This window comes from Gopherus flavomarginatus, chromosome 2 (assembly GCF_025201925.1).
Source record: "Gopherus flavomarginatus isolate rGopFla2 chromosome 2, rGopFla2.mat.asm, whole genome shotgun sequence".
NCBI classification, from domain to species: domain Eukaryota; kingdom Metazoa; phylum Chordata; order Testudines; family Testudinidae; genus Gopherus; species Gopherus flavomarginatus.
In genome coordinates, this window is record NC_066618.1 from 254,341,436 (window position 1) to 254,363,553 (window position 22,118).

The 22,118-nt window shown below is 42.3% G+C and overlaps 1 long non-coding RNA gene across 1 annotated transcript in view; it reads right to left on the reverse strand.

Moving 5' to 3' along the window:
• Positions 1-13,148: 13,148 nt before the first annotated feature.
• LOC127045459 (uncharacterized) overlaps positions 13,149-22,118 on the reverse strand; it is a 96,944-nt gene continuing 87,974 nt past the window's right edge. Inside the window, exon 3 of the long non-coding RNA XR_007772733.1 lies at positions 13,149-13,167. This is a non-coding gene — a long non-coding RNA (uncharacterized LOC127045459). The remainder of the gene's footprint in view (positions 13,168-22,118) is intronic.

Genomic DNA, 22,118 nt, shown 5'->3' on the forward strand with positions numbered 1-22,118 from the left:
GAGGGGAGGGGAGAGGATGCTGCTGTTCAGTGCTGCAGCACCGCATCTACCAGCAGCATGCAGTAGATATAGGGTGATGTTGGAAAAAAGTCAAGAAACAATTTTTTTCCCTTTTCTTTCATGGGGGGTGGAGGGTAAATTGATGAGCTATACCCTGAACCACCCTGGACAATGTGTTTGACCCTGCAGGCATTGGGAGCTCAGCCAAGAATGCAAATACTTTTCAGAGACTGCGGGAACTGTGGGATAGCTGGAGTCCTCAGTCCCCCGCTCCCACCCTCCATGAGCGTCCATTTGATTCTTTGGCTTTCCGTTACACTTGTCACACAACACTGTGCTGTGGACTCTGTATCATAGCCTGGAGATTTTTTTGAAATGCTTTGGCATTTCGTCTTCTGGAACGGAGTTCTGATAGAACAGATTTGTCTCCCCATACAGTGATCAGATCTAGTATCTCCCGTACGGTCCATGCTGGAGCTCTTTATGGATTTGGGACTGCATCGCCACCCGTGCTGCTCAGAGCTCCACGCTGGGCAAACAGGAAATGCAATTCAAAAGTTCACGGGGCTTTTCCTGTCTACCTGGCCAGTGCATCCAAGTTCATATTGCTTTCCAGAGCGGTCACAATGGTGCACTGTGGGATACCGCCTGGAGGCCAGTACCATCAATTTGCAGCCACACTAACCCTAGTCCAACATGGCAATACCGATTTCAGTGCTACTCTCGTCGGGGAGGAGTACAGAAACCGGTTTAAAGAGCCATTTATAGCGATATAAAGGGCCTCGTTGTGTGGACAGGTGCAGGGTTAAATCGGTTTAACGCTGCTAAATTCTGTTTAAACGTGTAGTGTACACCAGGCCTTACTGTTTTCTTGCCTTTAGGCATGGGAAAGTGAGAGTCACACACTTAGATTTCTCTTTTCCTTTTATTGCAGCTATGTGTCTCCGTTCTCCTATAAATAGTGCCCATTCTTATTATGCTTCTCCTGGCTGAAAGGTAAGACGCTCTTCTCTGACCAAAATCACTAGAACTCCTAATAAGATTCCAGTCGAAATGGATGGGGTACCACTAGCTCACATTCCCCTGGAAGATCAGTAGAGGCAGACAGCAAGGGCAAGAGCAGTTCCACATAAAGTGCAGATCCTATCATGGGATGTGCTAGTAAGTTTCATGTTGATTTCAGTGAGATGTATAGGGCAAAGAAGAATTTGGCCATAATAGTTTAGGGGGAGATTTTCAATGGCACAAAATGACAGTCTCCTAACTCCCATTGAAAGTCCATAGGAGTTGGAATCTGGACTGTCATTCGTGCCTTTAAAAATCCTGTCCCTTAACTGAGAAGTTTCAGGAACTTTGCAGCTACCTGTGAAAAGAATTCGTAGCCACAGTTCTGAGGTTGCTGCAAGAGATTGCCCCCTTGGTAGTTTTCCTGACCTCTTACTACAAAAATGATGTGAACTCCAGAGCCTGCATGCAGTTGCCATTCATTTATCATATATTTATCATTATTACACTGGCTCTCCCCGAAGTGGATGAATGTTGAATTGGAAAAATTTGTCTGTTTGATATTTCAAATAATTGTTAATAGTGAACAGGCCTTGTTTAAAAAAAATTCTTTACACTCAGCATTATTCCATAATCTGAAAGATTTGACATCAGATAGTATACTTGCCTCCCACAGCATTTGTTCTAGTCTCCAGAGTAAGATTAGAAATATTTATTTGATCATTTTGTTCTAAAAAAAACAGATAACAACATTGTAATTCTGTCTTGGGTAAGGATACAGTTCCCTGGCTTCCAACTGCATCAGATTGCATAATTACCCACAAACTACTCCACAGTACACAGTGTGGTTGATTCCTAAACGTGTCATGTGGATGGTACAGATTTAGCTGATGTTAAAGTAAACCAGGTCATTTTATTTGATAATGTTGTTTCTTTGTAAGGTTACAGAATGTAACAATGTGTCCTAATAAAAGCTGCTTCTACTGTACCAAGGGAAGGCTATTTTTAACAAACTCTTTAATTGCCTTGCTATCCTTTCCTATACATAGCAGCAAATCTTGACTTGTCTCAAAACTTTTCATGGATTCCTTATTTCTCTCTCTCTCTCTCTCTCTCTCAAAAAATCTCTACTCATTTTCTGTTTTAAAAAAAATCTGTACATGCCATTCAGTGATATAGCTGATCACTTTATTTCTAAGATGAGCTTCAGCAACATTGTTGCAAAGTGAAAAACAAATAGATCTCTCTGTCTCCCTGATTCTCCCTTTGTTTAACTGGTGTATGTAGAGAAATTGACTAAAACTTCTAACACAGAATAGGTGGAATGTGCCTGATTCACTCATTTCCATCTCCTCTACTGTTTTGATTTTGCTGTATCAGGGGCTGTCTGCTTTATCAACCCCTTTTAAGACAGCTGTTAAAAAAACAAAATGAAACAAAAAACAACAACCCATAAATAAGAAATGTAAAAGCAGCAAAGAATCCTGTGGCACCTTATAGACTAACAGACGTTTTGGAGCATGAGCTTTCGTGGGTGAATACCCACTTCTTCAGATGCATGTGGTGGAAATATCCAGGGGCAGGTATATATATGCTAGCAAGCAAGCTAGAGATAACGAGGTCAGTTCAATCAGAGAGGATGAGGCCCTGTTCTAGCAGTTGAGGTGTGAAAACCAAGAGAAGAGAAACTGGTTCTGTAGTTGGCAAGCCATTCACAGTCTTTGTTCAATCCTGAGCTGATGGTGTCAAATTTGCAGATGAACTGAAGCTCAGCAGTTTCTCTTTGAAGTCTGGTCCTGAAGTTTTTTTGCTGCAGGATGGCTACCTTAAGGTCTGCTATAGTGTGGCCAGGGAAGTTGAAGTGCTCTCCTACAGGTTTTTGTATTTTGCCATTCCTAATGTCTGATTTGTGTCCATTTATCCTTTTCCGTAGAGACTGTCCAGTTTGGCCGATGTACATAGCAGAGGGGCATTGCTGGCATATGATGGCGTATATTACATTGGTGGATGTGCAGGTGAATGAACCAGTGATGGTGTGGCTGATCTGGTTAGGTCCTGTGATGGTGTCGCTGGTGTAGATATGTGGGCAGAGTTGGCATCGAGGTTTGTTGCATGGATTGGTTCCTGAGCTAGAGTTATTATGGTGCGGTGTGCAGTTACTGGTGAGAATATGTTTCAGGTTGGCAGGTTGTCTGTGGGCAAGGATTGGCCTGCCACCCAAGGCCTGTGAAAGTGTGGGATCATTGTCCAGGATGGGTTGTAGATCCTTGATGATGTGTTGGAGGGGTTTTAGCTGGGGGCTGTATGTGATGGCCAGTGGAGTCCTGTTGGTTTCTTTCTTGGGTTTGTCTTGCAGTAGGAGGCTTCTGGGTACACGTCTGGCTCTGTTGATCTGTTTCCTTATTTCCTCGTGCGGGTATTGTAGTTTTGAGAATGCTTGGTGGAGATTTTGTAGGTGTTGGTCTCTGTCTGAGGGGTTAGAGCAGATGCGGTTGTACCTCAGTGCTTGGCTGTAGACAATGGATCGTGTGATGTGTCCGGGATGGAAGCTGGAGGCATGAAAGTAGGCATAGCGGTCGGTAGGTTTTCGATATAGGGTGGTGTTAATGTGACCATCACACGGCTACCCCTCTGATACTTAAATAAGAAATGAATCTCTATGGTCCAGATTCTGCCTGCTCCTTATGCAGATGTGCAGTGAGGGAAGGTGCACCAGATAAGGAATCTTCTCTCAGCTTTTTGAGGCCCACATAAAGTCTAGTCAGAAATGGCACTCCCTGGGCTCAAAGGACCACACCTGACCTTTTTCTAATCCCCCAGGAAAACATGGTCCCAAAGAGAAGTAGGTCTTCACCTATAACTCCCTGCACTGGCTCCCAAAGGAGGCTGGCATGTAGTGAGGAGTGGGTTGCATCCTCGTTGCATGCTGGTGCAGTGGTGGGTATATTCTCCTGGCATGCTGGGGAGTTCTAGATGTTGAGATGATTCACAGAAGCAGAATGACTGATGGTGCTCCCTTTGGGACAGTATAGTTCTCCACTGTCCCTTTCTCTGAGCTATGCCTAGCTGGTACAATCTAGCCCTGTGTGGCTGAGAGAGAGTTTTTCCCTGTCTATAGTTAATCTTGTGTGCATCTGATTTGAAGACGGTGAGAAATCTATTTTCTTTTCTATACACAGAGGATTTACGTTGCAACTTGCAACAGAGCAATTAATGTTATGAAGAGTTAGGTGCATAAATTCCATCCCCTAGGTATCAAGAGGAGAATTAATCTCCTGATTTGGAATTAGGTGCATTATATATATCTGTGAAGATGTTCCCCAAGATAATCACCAAATGTAATTGTAGTTCTTTTTTCATGAAATACGCAGGTTAAAAAAAATCAAAATGGGAGAGAGCAATTGACTGACATAGTCACAGGACCCCTTGCTTGTAAGAAGCTGACCTAGGTTATTTTCAGATAAATGTTAATATTAAAAGTGGTCCTCTTTTTTTGTCATTGCCCTGTTGTCATACATTCCAGTCAGGCGAATGGACATCACAGGATTACACTTTATTTTTCACTTACAATCTATTGTCTAGCCCTAAAATGGCTGCACCTGGTTTTACAAGGCATATTTGCACTGGAGGTAGGGTTGGAGGCAAAGCAAACTAGCTCCATTCCCCAAAAGCATATGAGTTAACATTTTCAAAAGCATCTAATGATGTAAGAGCCTAAATCCATTGACTTTCAATGAGACTGAGGCTCCTAATCATTTAGGCACTTTTGAAAATGTTATCCATAGCCTGTGGAATGACTCCAAGGGTGCTGGGAGGGACCATGCTCAGAAGCAGTGTCTGCATGCATCTGCATTGCCCTCTTCCTCCCCCCCTCCACTTGCCATCTTTGCTTGTGAACAGAAGGGGACAGAGACATACCCTTACCCTGCACTCTGCCCAGCACTCCTTGAAATGTCTGGTGTTGGTGGTGGCATTGACAGTCCTTGCACTCACAGGCTGGTATCTCCTCCAGCAAGACATGAGTAACTTTTATTGATGGAGAAGAACTGGGCCCAGGTAGTTCATGGATTGAGATTGTGGCAGCCCTTTATGTACGTGTAGCACGGAAGGGAGCTTTGTGCACTTGCTCAGGCCCAACCGTGGTCCAGCCCTAAACTCAAATAAGGTGTACAGAGCTATTTTTCACACACAAATGAATGTCATTTTTCAGTTATGTTGAGTAGGCAAAGAAGTTCAAATCATTAAAAGCATGTACAGTGACTGCATACTAGCAGAAGGATTCAACCTGCTTTTTTTCCAAACCGTGTCCTAGTACTGTACTCAGGCTGAGCTACTGTACTCAATTGTAGGAAACCCAATATACACAGATATTTCTCAGGGCCTAGCAAAGGAAGCAGTTGGAGCCCTTCATTCACAAGCTGTGGTGGAGTAGTCACCCAGTGGACCTGAATGAGCAGGGACTCCACATTTATTACGGAGATGCTTGTAGTGACTCTATACTTAAGGTTGTATTCTACATTGGGCTTAAAATGGGGCATAAATTCCTGTTTTCTCTAAAAGTAGGTGGCCACTCAGTGTGAAATTTCACAAAGGGTTAGTTTTATGCCCTTTGAATTTTCTATGTATTTCTTGGTTCCTTTCTCTTACATTTTTAATTGGAAATTTGATTTTGGGTTTTGGCTAAAGCTTTTCCTTGGTGATATTACCTTTCATTGTTGACTGATATCTCTTATCAGCATTATCTGCACTGAACTTGGCAGAGAGGTGGATCCTGACTAGATCCAGTGTAATATGTTTTTAAAAACAGTGTTGAATGTAGATTATTTTTAGCCATTTTTCACATTATAGCTGAACGTTTTATGCCCAGTGAACACAAACCTGAATAATGGCAGGTTTGCTGACTGGGGCTTGGTGCACACAAGCCTGATTGGTTGATTGGGGCCAGGGGCACATAAATCTTTCTCTATTAGAGCTATGCTTTCTGTCAGATTTTATCTGCAATAGAGAAGGGCTCGTGTGCTACTCTTGGGGAATTCTGCACCACAGGAATTCATGGCCCCGACCCCTACAGATTTTTGTCGCTTCCCCTCAGAAAAATGATTTTCTGATGGGGGAAGCACAGGGAAGTTGCTAAAGCAGTCATACACCCCTCTCCAGCAGATGATCTCCCACCTCTGTGCAGCCAGTGGCCTGTGCTTCCCACTGCCATGCTGGAGCCTCCATGTTTATTTACTGACAAATAAAATATGCAGAATTTTGCAGAATTTTAAAATATTGTGTGAAGAAGTTTTGTTTTTTGGTGCAGAATTCCCTCAGGAGTAATGTGCAAATGCTAAAACACGAAGGTTCATGCGTAACTGCACTTCTACCCGCTCCATGAGTCCATCCCCCTCTGAACAACTTGCACCTCTCTAGTTAAGCCTTAAAACAATGTATGAGATAAATATACAGAAACTTTGATGGGAAATGGTTAGGGGTACTACAAGCATAATATACCTGACACACACTCACAGAACCAAGGAAATGAAAAGTTAAGCCATCTAATGGTATTTTCACCCACAAGGACACACCTTACTACTACCACAACAACCATACACCACACACTGCAACCTTAATTCCATGCCCTAGAAATGCCAGCCTTCCATTACTCCTTTTTACTACTCTTCAGCGCACAGCATTTCACCAGGTTATTCTCTCTTAACATGAGCAAGTATCCTTAAACAGATATAGTTACTAGTCTTTGGGAAAATGGCTTTTAAAGCGGGGGTTGCAGAAGGAGGAAAGAGGAGGCAGAGTAAAGATTGTAGAGGTTGGTCTGTGGCACGCACTAGTTGTGGTAATAGTAAGGTGCATACATGTGGGTGGAGAAGTAGCAGGCATGCACTGTGAGATGGATTAATTTTTTATCTCTTTGCTTTTGTACATTTGTGTCAGGAATGTTGTGTGTAGCAACTCTACCTTCTTCACAACAACCTTTTTGTGTATTCATTTTATAAGGGATCTTATGGGGCCTAACTGGGGTAGGGTTATAGGAGGGATTAGTTCACCTCTTGGCTGCTTGGGCTCTGCATGCTATTATAAAAGCCTTGCTTTGGCAGCTCAGGAAGAGGGAGAGCTAGGAGGGATATTGTTAAGAGAGGCACAGAAGCATTTTTCCTTGTTGGGATTTTATCTGGTGAGGGATAATTGAGAGCCTGTTTCCCTAGCAGAGGGACTTATTTATGGTGTAATATACTTGGTGCGGTTTTAAGGTATATTTTATTTTTGTATGAGGTGTTAGACATTTTGTGCATGAAATAAACACTTCAGCACAGAACTGTCATAACCCTAGGACTGCAATTTATCCCAGAATGCACAAGCCCTTAGATGTAGAGCTGGTCAGGAATTTCTTAATGATTTTTTTTTGATCAAAAAAAATACCCATTTGTCAAAATCAAAATCTTTCATGGGAAAGAGTAGTTTTCAATAAATTTCTCAACTCAAAATATTTTTGAAAAAAAATTGAAATTGTCAAAATGTGCCATTTTGCTATTATCAAAATGAAAATTTCTGATTTTCCAGTTCAAAACTGCTTTTCATTTTGAAACAGAAGCTAATTAGAGTAAAAAAATAATTGTTGAAACTGAAATAAAACAACTTTCCAAATTATTTAAATTTTGATTGCCCCAAACCAATATTTTTGAGGGGGGGGAGGGAGGTTGCAAAATTTTTTGAGAGCTACTTTTTGTCTCAGTTTGGACATGAATATTTTTTTAAATCTTGAAAACTTTTATGGGAGGGAGAACTATTTCCTGCCCAGCTCTTCTTAGATGTTGAAATTTCGGGGTGGCTGAAATTTAGCTCTCATTGTCCTCAGTTCTCTGTGGGTAAATGCCTTGGTTTACATTACCATGGTTCTGGCCGAGCTGTGCCTTTGCCTCCTCAGTCAGTCTCTCTCTAGGCACCTTTCCAAGAGGCAGGCCCTGCACTTTCACTTCTCTCAGGGTGGAATCCCACAATTCTTCTATCCACCGACTAGGTCCCCAGACTACAGCACTTCTATTTATCAACTGTGTTTCCTCAGCAGATCCAACTGTATTTTCTCAGTAGATCCAACTGGGTTTGGCCCTTGCCATAGTCTTCCTTCAGGAGCTGTGACCAGCAGGTATGTGCAGTGACACAGAACTGTTTCTTCAAAACAAAGTATTATTTATTTATCCACAGGAACATAAAAGAGAGGAAAGAGTTAAAACAACAACTGCCTAAATGCATATTCTCTAGCCTAAAACTTTAGCTTTCCTCTCAAGAATTAGGTAGGCTCAGCTTATCCCAGGTATGAAAGCTTCTGAGAGTGGAGGATCAGTGAATTCTCGGAAGTCACTTGTTCCCTTCTGTTTCCCTCCCAGCTTCAGGGCTGAGACTTTAACCCCTTCCCCCTCCAAGTCCTTTGCTTTATTTTGCCCGCTTGGATTACCCTTGTCCCCACCCCTACCACTCCAGAGTATTCAGCCAGTTATTGATCAGTCTGTGATGGGAAAACCTTCAAATGAATTGACACCTGTATAGTTTAAGTATCAGTGATTGGGGACTATCTAAAACAATTGTCTGCCTTCTTGCAGATGTATAAAACCAACCAGAACTGAGTTAACTCTTTGCACCCATGTAGCAGACAGCATGGTAGTAATCAGATAGCCAGAGATACTCATCATTTATGAAAAAATAATACAGATATTACCATGTTTTTTTCACAGACATCTGTAACTATTAACAATTTTATGGCCACCCAGCCATTCTTCATGGATGGACTTGTAGTATTCAAAGGAAACTCTCAAGCAAAATTAGATCTGAGCAAAGCATTTCTCAGTATCCCAAAGCATTTAGAATTAAAACAAATACATCAATTTCTCATAGAGGGTAATAGTGATTGGCATTAGTTCCTAAGATCCTTGGATGTGAAATCGTCATTGGCCTACACAACGTTTTGAATGCAGAAAAACTCCCAAATCTTCTATCCTAGTTAACACCTCATATTTCTGAAATTCCAGGTAAATACGTAATAATCCTTTTAACCCAATTTTTCAGATTAGAATTTTTGGGATTCACAGCAGATACCACATTCTTCTCTCTAAACATCTCCTTTTCTAAAAGGAAACCATAAAAAAAAACAATCCTCCAGCACTCTAGCAGAGACCATGGGATCTCTGGTAACTCTGGCCCCTACCTTGCCCCTGGTTGCCCTCTGCTACCAAGGCCTATGGTAGCTTGCTGGATATATGGAAAAAAGTGACCAATTGAGATAATAAGCATGGGCCTATCTCAGGTCACTTGGCTGATCCTACTGTAGATGGAGAAATATCTTTGTCCTCTTCCTTCTCCACACTCTTTTCTAGATTTAACTGGTCCAGAAATTCTAGAGACAATTGCCTCAATTAGGCTGAGGTGCCTCCTGTAGGCAACAGAGGTAAACAAGCTGTGGAACTGTGATCAGAGGCTGTGATCAGTATAGACCATTTAGGTTTCCTTTCAGTCTGGAGAGCTTCCACGTGCCTAAGAATACCCATATTTATATATTGACAGGCAAAGCACAATGGTATCTTGCCTTACTCTGCTAGAGGGAAACCAATCAGAGAAGATGATTGACCTGGCCATAAAAACAGGAAAACTGTGTCAGACAAAAAATTCAGCCCAGTGTATTCCAAGGGAAAGGACTGTGATATCCAGGGCTTTGCAGAGGGGAAAAGGGGTGTGGATGGAAGCCTTCTTGCTGTATTACACCAGTACCCTCAGCAGTGAGGATTTCCACAGCTGGCTCTATTTGCCAACTCTCCTGGCCACTAAACTGCAGTGGAAGGCAATTTAGGAAATTGTTACATCACCTGACTTGTTCTTAGCCCAGCTGCCCCCTCAAGTGTTTTTTTGTATTTTGTTTTGTTTTTTTGACACCCCGGGATTGTTAGCACATTAATTTACACAGCAGTTCAGCTCTACTGCTGGGAAGGTGAACTTTCCATTCTTGCTGGGTGTCTGTATTAGTTATAAAATGAGTTTCTTGGGTACTATTTAAGGCCTGCCTTTTTCAGTCAAGGTGGATAGTGTTCTAGAAGATAATAAAATGAAACCTTAGTGACAGAGACTCCTCTGCTTTAGATAACATTAATTATGTGATCCTTGTAGCTCTCAGTGGGTTGCTGGTATTTGGCAACTCTCAGGATCAGGCCCAATATTTACAGTACAACTGTCAGAGTACTGGAAATATCAAAATTATGGCTCATATCCTTAGCTTGCCTGATTTTTAACAGTGACTCAAAACCCACCAACCAATCACGCGTATGTGAATGTTAATATTGTCTACTCTGAAGTCTAGCCTTTCCGGTAAACATATATTTAGGGTTATATACATGTACACCTCTACCCCGATATAATGCGACCTGATATAACACTAATTCGGATATAACGTGGTAAAGCAGCACTGGGGGGTGGGGAGCTGAGCACTCCGGTGGATCAAAGCAAATTTGATATAACGCAGTTTCACCTGTAATGCAGTAAGATTTTTTGGCTCCCAAGGACAGCGTTATATTGGGGTAGAGGTGTATATTGTTTAAGAGCACTCTTAGATGCTTTCAGACATTTTACTTTAGTTTTATCCAATAGAACGGTGTAGTGTGAGCCAGATACAAAAGAGGTGCCTGCATATATTCAACTGCTATCACATACGTACTGTATTTTGACTTAGTGGTGGCATTTAATTTGATCACAGAACCACTCATAAACAGATCAAAGCACAATTACAGGCTGGAATACTGTAATTACTGCCTAAAAGATAACTCTTCTGCCTTCACTTGTGAACTGCATGAGACGACTTTTCATGTTCCTTAAACAAGAGACCACATCCACTGCTGTTCAGAACTGCCTTTCTTGTTTTTCAACTCTACCATGGTCTCGAGCTAGCCTACCTCACAAATGGTTCATCAATCTAGTTGCACCCTCAATCCCTCTGTTCATCTAGCACCAGAATTCCTTTCTTTCTTACAGTCTACTACTCTTGGGGCAAGAGCCTTCTCCTCTGTTACTGCTGCATTTGGAACAGCTTTCCTGTAGGCCACTTCAGCAACCCACATTCTATTGTCAGCTCTGCAGTGTTCACTCTAGGATGCTGTCAATTCTTCCAAGCATACTTGGTTAATAACAGAATGGGAGACCTCCACAGAAAACCTACGTGGTGTAGGAAGTGAGATCAGTGATGCCTAATCCTGAAAGGTGCTGAGAATTTACACTTAAAATCAAATGCTCAACGCTTCTCAAGGTCAGGTCCTGACTCACTATTAAGCCAATTATCAGTCATAGTTCTAGGGATGTGGTGTGCTAATGGGGATGCTGTCAAACAGATGAGCCATAAAACAGGTTCTGGCTAACTGTTGTTGAAATGCCCCTGGCTTCTTTTTCTTTTCTTTTCTGAAAGAAGGATGTTAACTGAAGGGTCCTGACCAAATTTCAGTTTAGGAAATTATATTCTTCATACAAAATTCCACCTGCAGTCTGAGTTGGATAAAACATTCTCCCTCACTTTCTGTCTTAAACTGTTCTGCAATGTTGCTGGGCAATGCTAACCATCTGGAATAAATGGTCAGATGGAAGATTCTCTAGAAGGCCACTGCATCAGACTCCTTGCATAGGCAATGCTCATGTTGATGTCACTGTGAGTTATGTCTTTGAAAGTGATGTAATATAGGAACCCAAAGATATACAGTGTTGTAAAAAATGTGATGTGTCCTTGTTCATCCATGAACCTCTATAGATGCCCCATTTCTTCCTGCTTCTGCTCCATCCCTTCAATGTGCCCTTGAGGTCCAATACTATAGCCACCATTCTTCCAGTTGAGTGTAACTCATGAGCTTTCTACTGTCCTTCCAAGTGAATGTAACTTCACTCCAGACTCTACAAAACACTACTAGGATCATCTTCCTCTCTATCTCCACTGGCCATATTACCTTCCCTTCACATCTCTCTACAGGCATCCTCTCACCTTCCGTATCAAGATCAGACTTGATGTCTTCACCTTTTAAGCCTCTGCACCAATTCACACCTGCCTACATCTCTTCTTTCATTTCTTTCTACTTCTCCTATCACCGTTTGTGTTCTACCCTTTCATAGCTTCCCAGTCTCATTTCCAAGCTTGATTCTCTACTTCCCCTTCTGCCTGGAACTCCCTTCGTGCACCTCCTAACCAATCTTCTTTTAAAACAAAGAGTTTTCATGAGGCTCTTCAGCAATAACTTAGGAAATAAATAAATCATTGCTTTTCTCTGCACCAAGGTTGTCTCTGGCATTGACAACAGTAACCTCCTGTCTGGCCTCTCACCTCTCCCCTTCTGGAAGTATGACTGCTAAAGTCCTCTTCCTCTCACCACATTGCCCCACCTATCCCGCACAGCATACTACATCTACTCTGCACACCACTGCTGGCAGCACGTAGGGTATGTATAGTGCATGCCGCAATGGAAGGCTCTGTCATGGGTAGGCAGGGGGAAGACTTTGGGAGCAAGGAGCCTTTTCCCACTGCTTCCCTGCTGCCAGAGCCTTTCCCTGAAGCGGTGAAAGGCTCCAGCACCTGAGTCCCAGTGGAGTCTTTCTCCACTGCCTCCCATTGCCAGAGCCTTGCCCTGCTGCCTCCACACTGCCAGGGTTTTCTCTATGGCAGGGAAAGACTCTGGCATTGGGGAGGCAGTGGGACACTACAATGCTAAACATAGCAATGGAGATGGAGAAGGCACTGCTTGGGTATGTAGAGCTATGTAGGATACATATCCACAGGGTGCAGGTGTATCTTTCCTCTACTCACCTAAGCAGTGCCTCACCATCTACATTGCTATTTATACTGTGGTAGGGGCATGCAGCATATGGACTCTACATGTGGCCATAAGGAGTGTGCAGTGTAGATCTACCCTCCCTGAATGCTTTCATTAGCTCCCTGTCTCATCACATTAAATTCCAGTTTCTGAATCTGCAAAGCCTTCCACTGCATAGCCCTCAGCTACATGTCTGCTCCCATTTCCCCCATCCCTTCTCTTGCTCCCCAACCTGCTCTCAGTCCTTTCACCTTTACTGCTGCCTTCTTGTCCTTCTCACGGTCTCAGTTTTGTCTCTCTAATCATGTTATCTCCCTACTCCCCCAAGTACCACCTCCTCCCCATTTGAATCCCTCCTTAAAACCCACTTCATCCAGCAGTCCTTCCTCTGTTTTTTATATCAGCAAAAATTGCCTCAACCTCCCTTGCTGAGTTATTCCTTAAAGTTGGTCTCTTTTCTCTATCTTAGAATGTAAGCTCTTTGGGGGCAAGGAAGGTGTATTACTCTGTTTTGTGAAGAGCTCTGCAAACTTTACAGGGCTCTCATTGCGATTTATAATAAGAAGTATGGAAACTGAGGAAAGAAGTGGTTCTTTTGTCTCACAGCAAGACTGATTGCACATTCAGAGTTGGATATACATTGAGTGTATGTAGTTTTTTAAAAGCTTTTAAATAGTAGATAAGATATGATCTGTGTAAGCAGATATTCCCTGTACATATGATGGGGACACCACTGGGCCTGGTAATGACTTATCTACTTGGAGGAAAGGTCACTGTCATGGGAACCAGCATTGTGCTTGGTAAAAAAGTGTAAGCTGCCACAATGTGGTAGCATTCCCATCATATTGGTACACGAGAAGCAGAAAATCAGACTGGGGATGACCTACTTTACCAGTTGCAGCCGTGATATCCTTACCCATGCTGAAATGGTACCTTACATTACACGTATACCATTGGAGTCAATAGAGCTAAGTGTGGAATAAGGTATTACTCAATGTTGGTAATTATGTCACGGTCTGGGTCTAAGATGGGTCTACTTGTTCAACTATTCCAGGTGCAAGGTGATATATTTTGTATGATATAGGGGTAGGGTGACCAGAGAGCAAATCTGAAAAATCAGGACAGGAGTAGGCAGTAATAGGAGCCTATATAAGAAAAAGACCCAAAAATCAGGACTGTCCCTATAAAATCAGGACATCTAGTCACCCTATATAGGAGGCTAGTAAGCTGAAGAAATGTTTAAATGTCCTGTGGATAGGAAGTGCATGCTGACAAATTGCTGGTGGAGACAGTTCCTTCTGGAAAATGGCAACATTTCAACCCCAGTGCATCAATATTTTGAATATGTTGATACCAGATCATTGTATTCAAACAGCCACCATTTCTATCTCCTTCTACCTCAAACCATCTTTCCTCAGGAAATATTCTCTGGCTGACAGTTCTGCCTTTCTCAGAGCTCCAGTACTAAGCAATCTTGCAACCCTAAACTCTTTTTTGAAAATAGGACTGTAGGCCATTTATCAAGTGTCATCTTTACTGGCCTTTTTAAGACTCTTTACACGATCGTGCTTTAGTGAAAAACAAGCAACATAAAAGCATTCTCTTCAGGTATTCTGAATATTCACATTTGATGTTTTCCAGCCACAATCAATATGGATCATAATCAATTTACTTTTCTGTTCCATCACGGATGATTGTTTCAAGAATATAAGTGACAATATTCCAGCTTGTAAATCAAACTCTTAATTGCTTTGAAAAACTTAACTGCAAACTGTGTCCCAGAAGTCATTTCAGTGATTTATTTTGGATCTCTTCATTCCACTTGCTCCATCTTTCATCCAGTGGCTCAGCTGTCAACTTAACCCAGACTGTTGATCTTTCCGTTTCTTGTCATTATTTTATTCTCATGAGCCATCTTTCTGTAGTGAGTATTTGTTTTTGTAGCCAGTGGGCTGAATCTTAAGGCCCTTGGTTGATTTTCACCCCTACTCAGGCAGGCTCCCATGGAAGTCATAGTGCGATGTACATTTGTTGGCTGCTCTCACAGGAATTCTAATGGGCCCAAGCTGCAAAACGCAGCTCTTAATCTGCATTTCAAAGTCTGGGGAAGTTCAGCTGTGGGGGTTGGTTGGGGCTTCTCTCTTAACTTTGTATCTGTGCTACTGTAAATACATTGGCTATGTAAATATTGCTGCCATGCTGAGTGCTTACTTTCTGAACACTATTATTGTCCATTGTTTTCCATCCACTATACAAACATTTTGTTTGTTTCCCATGTTTAAAAGAGCTGCATTGCTGCCCTCTTAAATAAATGGCACACTGGTAAGTTTATACAGTATAGTCTTGTATAAGCATATGCTAATGCAAATATATGGGGCTCTGCTATGGCTTTTAGCCATGGCCTGAAACCGGGGAAGGCTAGGAGCTTCTGGGCATGCAACGAGAGCAGCCTACTGAAATGTCCCCTAGTTAGGGGCAGCATATGCTTCCTCATGTGGCTGGCCTGCTCTGCATTGTGGTCAGGACAGTGTGCAGGTCCCTGGCACTGATTTCTCCCCTTCCCTCTCTTCCCTAGCAGAACAGACTGCATTTTGTGATACGTGAAGTGATGATCCCTATATAAAGGACTCAGTCCTGCCAGGTACTGAATGTCTCCTACCATGTGCTCAGCTGCAAGAGTTTTGTCCCAAAAGCTCCCAAAGCACTTTATGAATTTCTGCCCTGCAGGGTGGTGATCTTCCATTGATTTTGAAATGCTCAATACTTCTCAGGACCAAGTCCATAGGACATAGTTAAGATCTTTGATTTTAAAAACTCCCAGACTGGATGCTGAATGCCATGCTGGGGCAGACAAGTTATCTATAAAGGAAGATATTTTGGCACTTACTGTATTCCAGAAACAGAATACTGGGAGTCAGCATATATCACAAGCAAAGTGTTCTAAACAGAGGTACTGTAGACAGGGGCGGCTCCAGGCACCAGCATGCCAAGCGCGTGCCTGGGGCAGCAAGCCACGGGAGGTGCTCTGTCAGTCGCCGCAAGGGTGGCAGGGAGGTTGCCTTCAGCAGCATGCCTGCGGAGGATCCGCTGCTCCCGTGGCTTCGGTGGACCTCCCACAGGCATGCCACTGAAGGCAGCCCGCCTGCCGTGCTTGGGGCTTCAAAATACCTAGAGCAGCCCCTGGCTGTAGACAAGAAGGGGGAGGGCACTGTTGCTTCTGGACTGATTAGTCTCCGAGGGAAGGTAAATCAAGAGATCCCTAAGTGACCTATCACTGTAAATCCTATCTACAGTGTGTTTCCAGATTACCAGATGAAACAGGCAAAGCTCCACTGTAGGTGAGGCCGTACAGTTGGTATTTCTGCAGTGATTATAGAATTATGTAACCAGTGAAGCAATCCTAGCTGGCAGTAGTTTCGTAATGTAAAACTCAAATTCTGCTATTTACATATGGGAGACAGTAGTGTCATTAATATACAAGTATGATTGTTATAGATACATATCTCCAGGTTTTATATATCTAAAATATGAGTGCATAAATAGTCACCTATATGATGCAAAATAGTGACCAGTAAACTACCAAGTCAGGCACACAATCTCTCACTCTTTCCATAAAGAGGGGATGTATTAAAGAAAATTAATATTTTACACATGTATCAAAAAATTGCCCCTAGGTGAGTGGACAGACAGAATTTTGTAAGCCTGCTAATCGAAATATATATATATATATATATATATATATATATATATATATATATATATATATATATATTAGGATTTTGCATGTATGTACATTATATACATATGCACAAATTTATAGTGTATAAGATCATTTAAATATGAAATGTTTCTGATACAAACCTCTAGTGATAATGATTCCCTGGTAAAATAATTGATAATGAAGGCCAAAATATTAACTTTGCCAAGATCTCTTTAAAAATCAGTGTTTCTGCATATATTCCCCAGGATAAGTATAGCTTTAAATAATGAACATTTAGAAAATGAAACAGAGCTTGCAAATTCTATTCCATTGCAAATCTGCACCTTGTTTTGGAAGAAGAAAGGTGAGGCAATCTCTCAAACTGCACAGGTTTTTAAGGTTTGAATTCCTGAAAATGCTCAGGTGACATGATCCAACACACATGCCATCCACCTGAACCTTAATCCCTTGATTTTCATCTAATCACACAAACATGGAGCTGTGAAACATGCATCCACACAGATTTAAACAAAAAGGGAACAGCGTATTATAAACCCTGAATAACGTTTGCACCAAAGCCCATTCTGGAAAGACTAGTGGTCTTTCCATAGTTGATGCTGCAACCAAGATTCCATTATTATAAAGTTGATTTCAGCTTTTGAAGTAAAGGTCTGTATGTTTTCCGACTATGAAGGAGGGTTTGGGGAGTTTTATTTGCGGGGGGAGGGGAGTGGTTGAATAATTGAATTAAATCAAACAAGCTGGTTTAGAATTACAGATATTTAAAAAAGAGTTTGTTTCTAAATGTTGACAGAAGTTAACAACAAGCTAAATCCAAAGTCAACATTATATTGGTAAGTATGAAGGGCAATTTTTTTAAGCAAAAGCAATAATAAAGAATGATGCTTTAGCATTGTTTGCTGCTAATGCATATGTGTCCCACAATGAAATACATAAGAAACAATGTGGTGGAACTTTATTTCCTTGCACTTTATTTGGAGCTAATATAGTCTAGCCATAGTGAAGTTTGTATCCAGAGTGCAGACCTGGTAGGTGAACTTGGGCATTGATCTGGGGAGCAGAAGGCAGTTTGGGGCAGAAAGGGAGGCCTACAGGATCAGGAGTCTGTGCTGAGGCTCATCTGTATTCTTCAGGGAATGTACTTTCCCCAGCTATGGTGCTCAGGAGCAGAGTTCTATCCAGTATACCCGGAGGTTGTCACATTGAAGCTGGAGCAGGTGCTCTGGAGATCAGTGGAAAGCATGGGGAGGTTTGCAGGAGGAAATGAATCATAGAATATCAGGGTTGGAATGGACCTCAGGAGGTCATCTAGTCCAACGCCCTGCTCAAACTAGGGTTAGTCCCCAGACAGATTTTTGCCCCAGATCCCTAAATGCCCCCCTCAAGGATTGAGCTCACAACCCTGGGTGTAGCAGGCCAATGCTCAAACCACTGAGCTATCCCTCCCACCTAAAGTCTTCTGTGCAGGCACTTTGCCCAGCTGCAGCGCCCCTACAGTGGCCAGAAGAAGAGATTCCTTGTGTGCAATTTAGGAGGCCTGCAAGAGGGCAGGTGGGCAGGGCAGCCAGTGAGGGATCCTCAGATTGTATATATGAAATAGTTTTAGGATGACTTCTAGCACTGCTTTGGAAAGATGGGTGTCTAGATCCATGCTCCTCCTGCATTTTAAGTTTAATAGCTCCTTATTTCCATTTCACTTCTCATCTTTCCCCCTACTTAGACCCACATTTCATGAGACTACGTGCTGTGTGGATCACTAGGATGTGTCTGCTGGGGAAGTAGAATGCTGAGAGCTGGCTTGTGGCACTAGGTCTCCTTGACCAGGATAAGAAAGGAAGAGAGGCTTGTGACAGTGGGGTTGGAGTTCTCTGCTATGTTAAGCATTGACTGAAGTGATAGATCCTCTATCACAATATGCCCAGTCTGGCTTTGGACACATACTGTGGAGGAGGAGGATCCTTTCCTTCTTTTTCCTTTCCATACACACCTTGTCTGGCCTATGCAAGGGCCAGGCAGACCTGCAGTCCTTGCTCAGGCTGAATCTAAATGAACCAGTAAGGAAGACTGAAGTGGATGTAGCACAGGTTTTGTGTCACTTGCAATAAATTTGTTTCTTATGTTGCCCATAACACTGTTTAATAATTAGAAGAGGGAAAGGGAGGACATAATGCAGGTTTGCTCTTTATTTTGTGTTCATGTATTTCTTTATGCAAAGAAGCTCAATGTGTGATAAATAAAAATCAGGACCTAGATGAGTGGTTGTCAAAGCCGGTCCACTGCTTGTTCAGGGAAAGTCCCTGCTGGGCCGGGCCAGTTTGTTTACCTGCCACATCCACAGGTTCAGCCAATCGCAGCTCCCATTGGTTGTGGTTTGCTGCTCCAGGCCAATGGGGTCTGTGGGAAGCAGCGCAGGCCGAGGGATGTGTTGGCCGATGCTTCCCACAGCCACCATTGGCCTAGAGTGGTGAACTGCGGCCAGTGGGAGCCATGATCAGCTGAACCTGCAGATGCAGCAGGTAAACAAACCGGCCCGGCCCCGCAGGGGCTTTCCCTGAACAAGCAGCGGACTGGCTTTGAGAACCACTGATCTAGAGAGAATAGCAGCTCACAAAGACTCAGTTTCTCATTCTGTATCTGAGGGAAGAACTTCCATCATAAATGTTATGAAGCCAAGCTCAGATCTTCCCCTACGTGGGTTTTACCTGCAGAGGGCTAATAACTGTTCATTGCATTACTACCTCTTCACTTGTTTTCTGCCAAGTGCCTACTGAGCTTTTGGGTTCTCAAAATAATAAATCAAAAATGTCTCTCTGTCTCTGTTTACCCGTTGGCGAAATGGCAATAATAATACCTATCTACCTAGCAGGGTTGTAGAGAAGACTGGTTAGCTACAGCATGCAACATGCCTTGTTTTTGAACAGCATTGTATATATGCTAAGCATTATTGTTGTAGTATCGTTATTACTTTCTCCATCAGTTCTGGATGAATATCTTTCCCTGTCTTTTTATTTTTGAATCCTGTCAATGATTCCACTAACTATCAAGAGTTCTCCAGGGACTCGCTGCAAAAGCTGTCAAGAAACCTTCTCTTTGGTTGTGTGTCTGTGGTGAGGAAGTCATGCAGAGAGTGTGTAAAGATCGAATTCCATCCAGTGCTGTATTTTGACTCTGTAAAGTCTCTTGTGGACTATTGAGTACTAAATGATCCACAGGTCCACTCCACTCACTGTCCTTAAACAGCACCTCCCTCACAGCTCCAGATTAGGGCATTCTTTTTTTGTCCTTAATGATCACTATTGTTTCTTCTTATAAACTCAGCTGACTCTATAGTCATTTTAGCCTTCTTTCTTTAAAAAGAGGTGCTAATGATTTTTATTTAAATCTTCTGACCAAAGGCTGTGTTACTTAAAAGGGCCTCAGATACACTAGGTATATATCCTTTGTAGTACATGCAGGGTAGGAAATGCACCAGTCAGTCATAGGCACTATGGGTGGGTTATTGGCAACAGTAATCAAGATCTATACATTTGGCGAGGGACTGAGCACTGCAGATTCTCATCAGAGCTCAAGTGTAAGTAAGCTGCAATAAGTTAGGCATGTTCATTTACCGGCATGTTGCTTTTGGGAATTGGGGTTGGATATGCAGTTCCCAAACTGGGTGAAATTCTTTGGGATTTTGTGCCCACTGTGAAAAATGGATGAGGTTTTTGTGAATAATTTGCCCAGTCTTTTGTCTGGCTCTGAATTGGAGACAATCAACAGAGGGAATTAGATGAAAGATTTGCTCCAAACCATTGAGTTTGTCACTAGTGATTCATTGTTAAACATAATCTTTACAAATGGAACTTGCCAGTTTTGTTTCAATTTTATATCGAATTCATACAACCACGAACGGCTAAGCAAAAGGAAGGGGTTGCAAAACCATGTAAAATGAGTTTGTTAGTGTCCCATCAAAACTCTCACAAAGCAAAACATAGGGGGTTTGCACAGGTCTAGGCAGAATCTTGATTGTCTACTTGGTCATATATTCATTAACTGTCAGGGAGTTAACACTGAAAGTGAAATATGGAACGAAAGATAGCAGAGTGTCCATGATGATTCAGTTTCAGGACAGTCATGAAGTTGGGACTTGTGGCCTGGTGAAGCTAGGGTGACCAGACAGCAAATCTGAAAAATCAGGACAGGGGTGGGGTGTAATAGGAGCCTATATAAGAAAAAGACCCAAAAATTGGGACTGTCCCTATAAAATCGGGACACCTGATCACCCTAGGTGAAGCCCTGTTAGCAAAGATAAAATACATTAGACTTTTATATGAATAAATAAGAACGTTTGCAGTTGCATTAGGTGAGATAAATATTTACAAGTGGTATAAACTCATATGCTTCAGGGCATTAGCTAACTACAACTGCCTGGGAAAGGAAAAATCTTCCCATATGGGCAGGTTATGCCATAACTGTATATTATGAGGATTTTTGCATCTGGTAATGGCCACTATCGGAGACAGGAAACCAGAAAAGATGGACCCCTAGTCTGGTCCAGAGTGGCATTTATTATGTTTCTCTGCAAACATTTTGTTGTTGGATATTGGACCAAAACAAGTAGGTAAAATAAAAACATACTGAAAGAGTTACATGAATGAGTTTAATTAATTATATGGTGTCAGTGTTTTAATCAACTACTCTTTTTCACTACGCTCCTAAATGAGCTCACACAGGCAAACGATAAAAGACAAAAACACCCTATCACATGTGGTTGAACACTTTTCCCCAAGCAATCACTCTATATCTAACCTATCAGTCCTCATCTGCAAAGGAAACCTGCACAACGTTTTCAAAAGACAAGCCTATGAGCTTAAATTCATTATTCTGATAAACACCAAAAGTCATGGACTGAACAGAGACACTGGATTTCTGACTTATTACAAAAATCTGTAACCCATGAATCCCCCTTTTTCTCCCATGACTGCAGAGATGTTTATGGGCCACTGTACCTTAAATGGTCCCTTACAATATGTGCTAACACCTTGTCTTTAGCTCTGACCCTGGGAGTACCTTTTCCAGACCCGAAAAAGAGCTCTGTGTGGCTCGAAAGCTTGTTTCTCTCACCAACACAAGTTGCCCCCCGCAAAAAAAAATTACCTCATCCACTTTGTCTCTTGCATCTTTTTCAAATTTCAATTAGTGTCTTGTAATCAGAAGACTCAACACAGTGCAACAAATGACCATTTTTTTAAAAAAAAGATCATATACACTGCAAGTGCGGTCCCAGTAAAATGCAGTGTTGCCATCTATGCTAGATCTATCCTCCCCCTCCAACCACGCCCTACAATCCTGCTTTATATATCTCTGTGGCAGACAATGGCTTTTGGTATGGAAGAGGGGAGAAGCAGGTTAGTGGTTATTTTAGGTTGCTATTTGATTTCCAAGTTCTCGATCTGCAGAGTCCTTGCTCTTGTTTTACACAATATGCAGTGCTGTGGCTTTTAGTGAGATGGACTGCTGTCTGCCTAGGAACAATAACATAACATAAAATCATAGATTAAGAGGGTTAGAAAGGACCTCAGGAG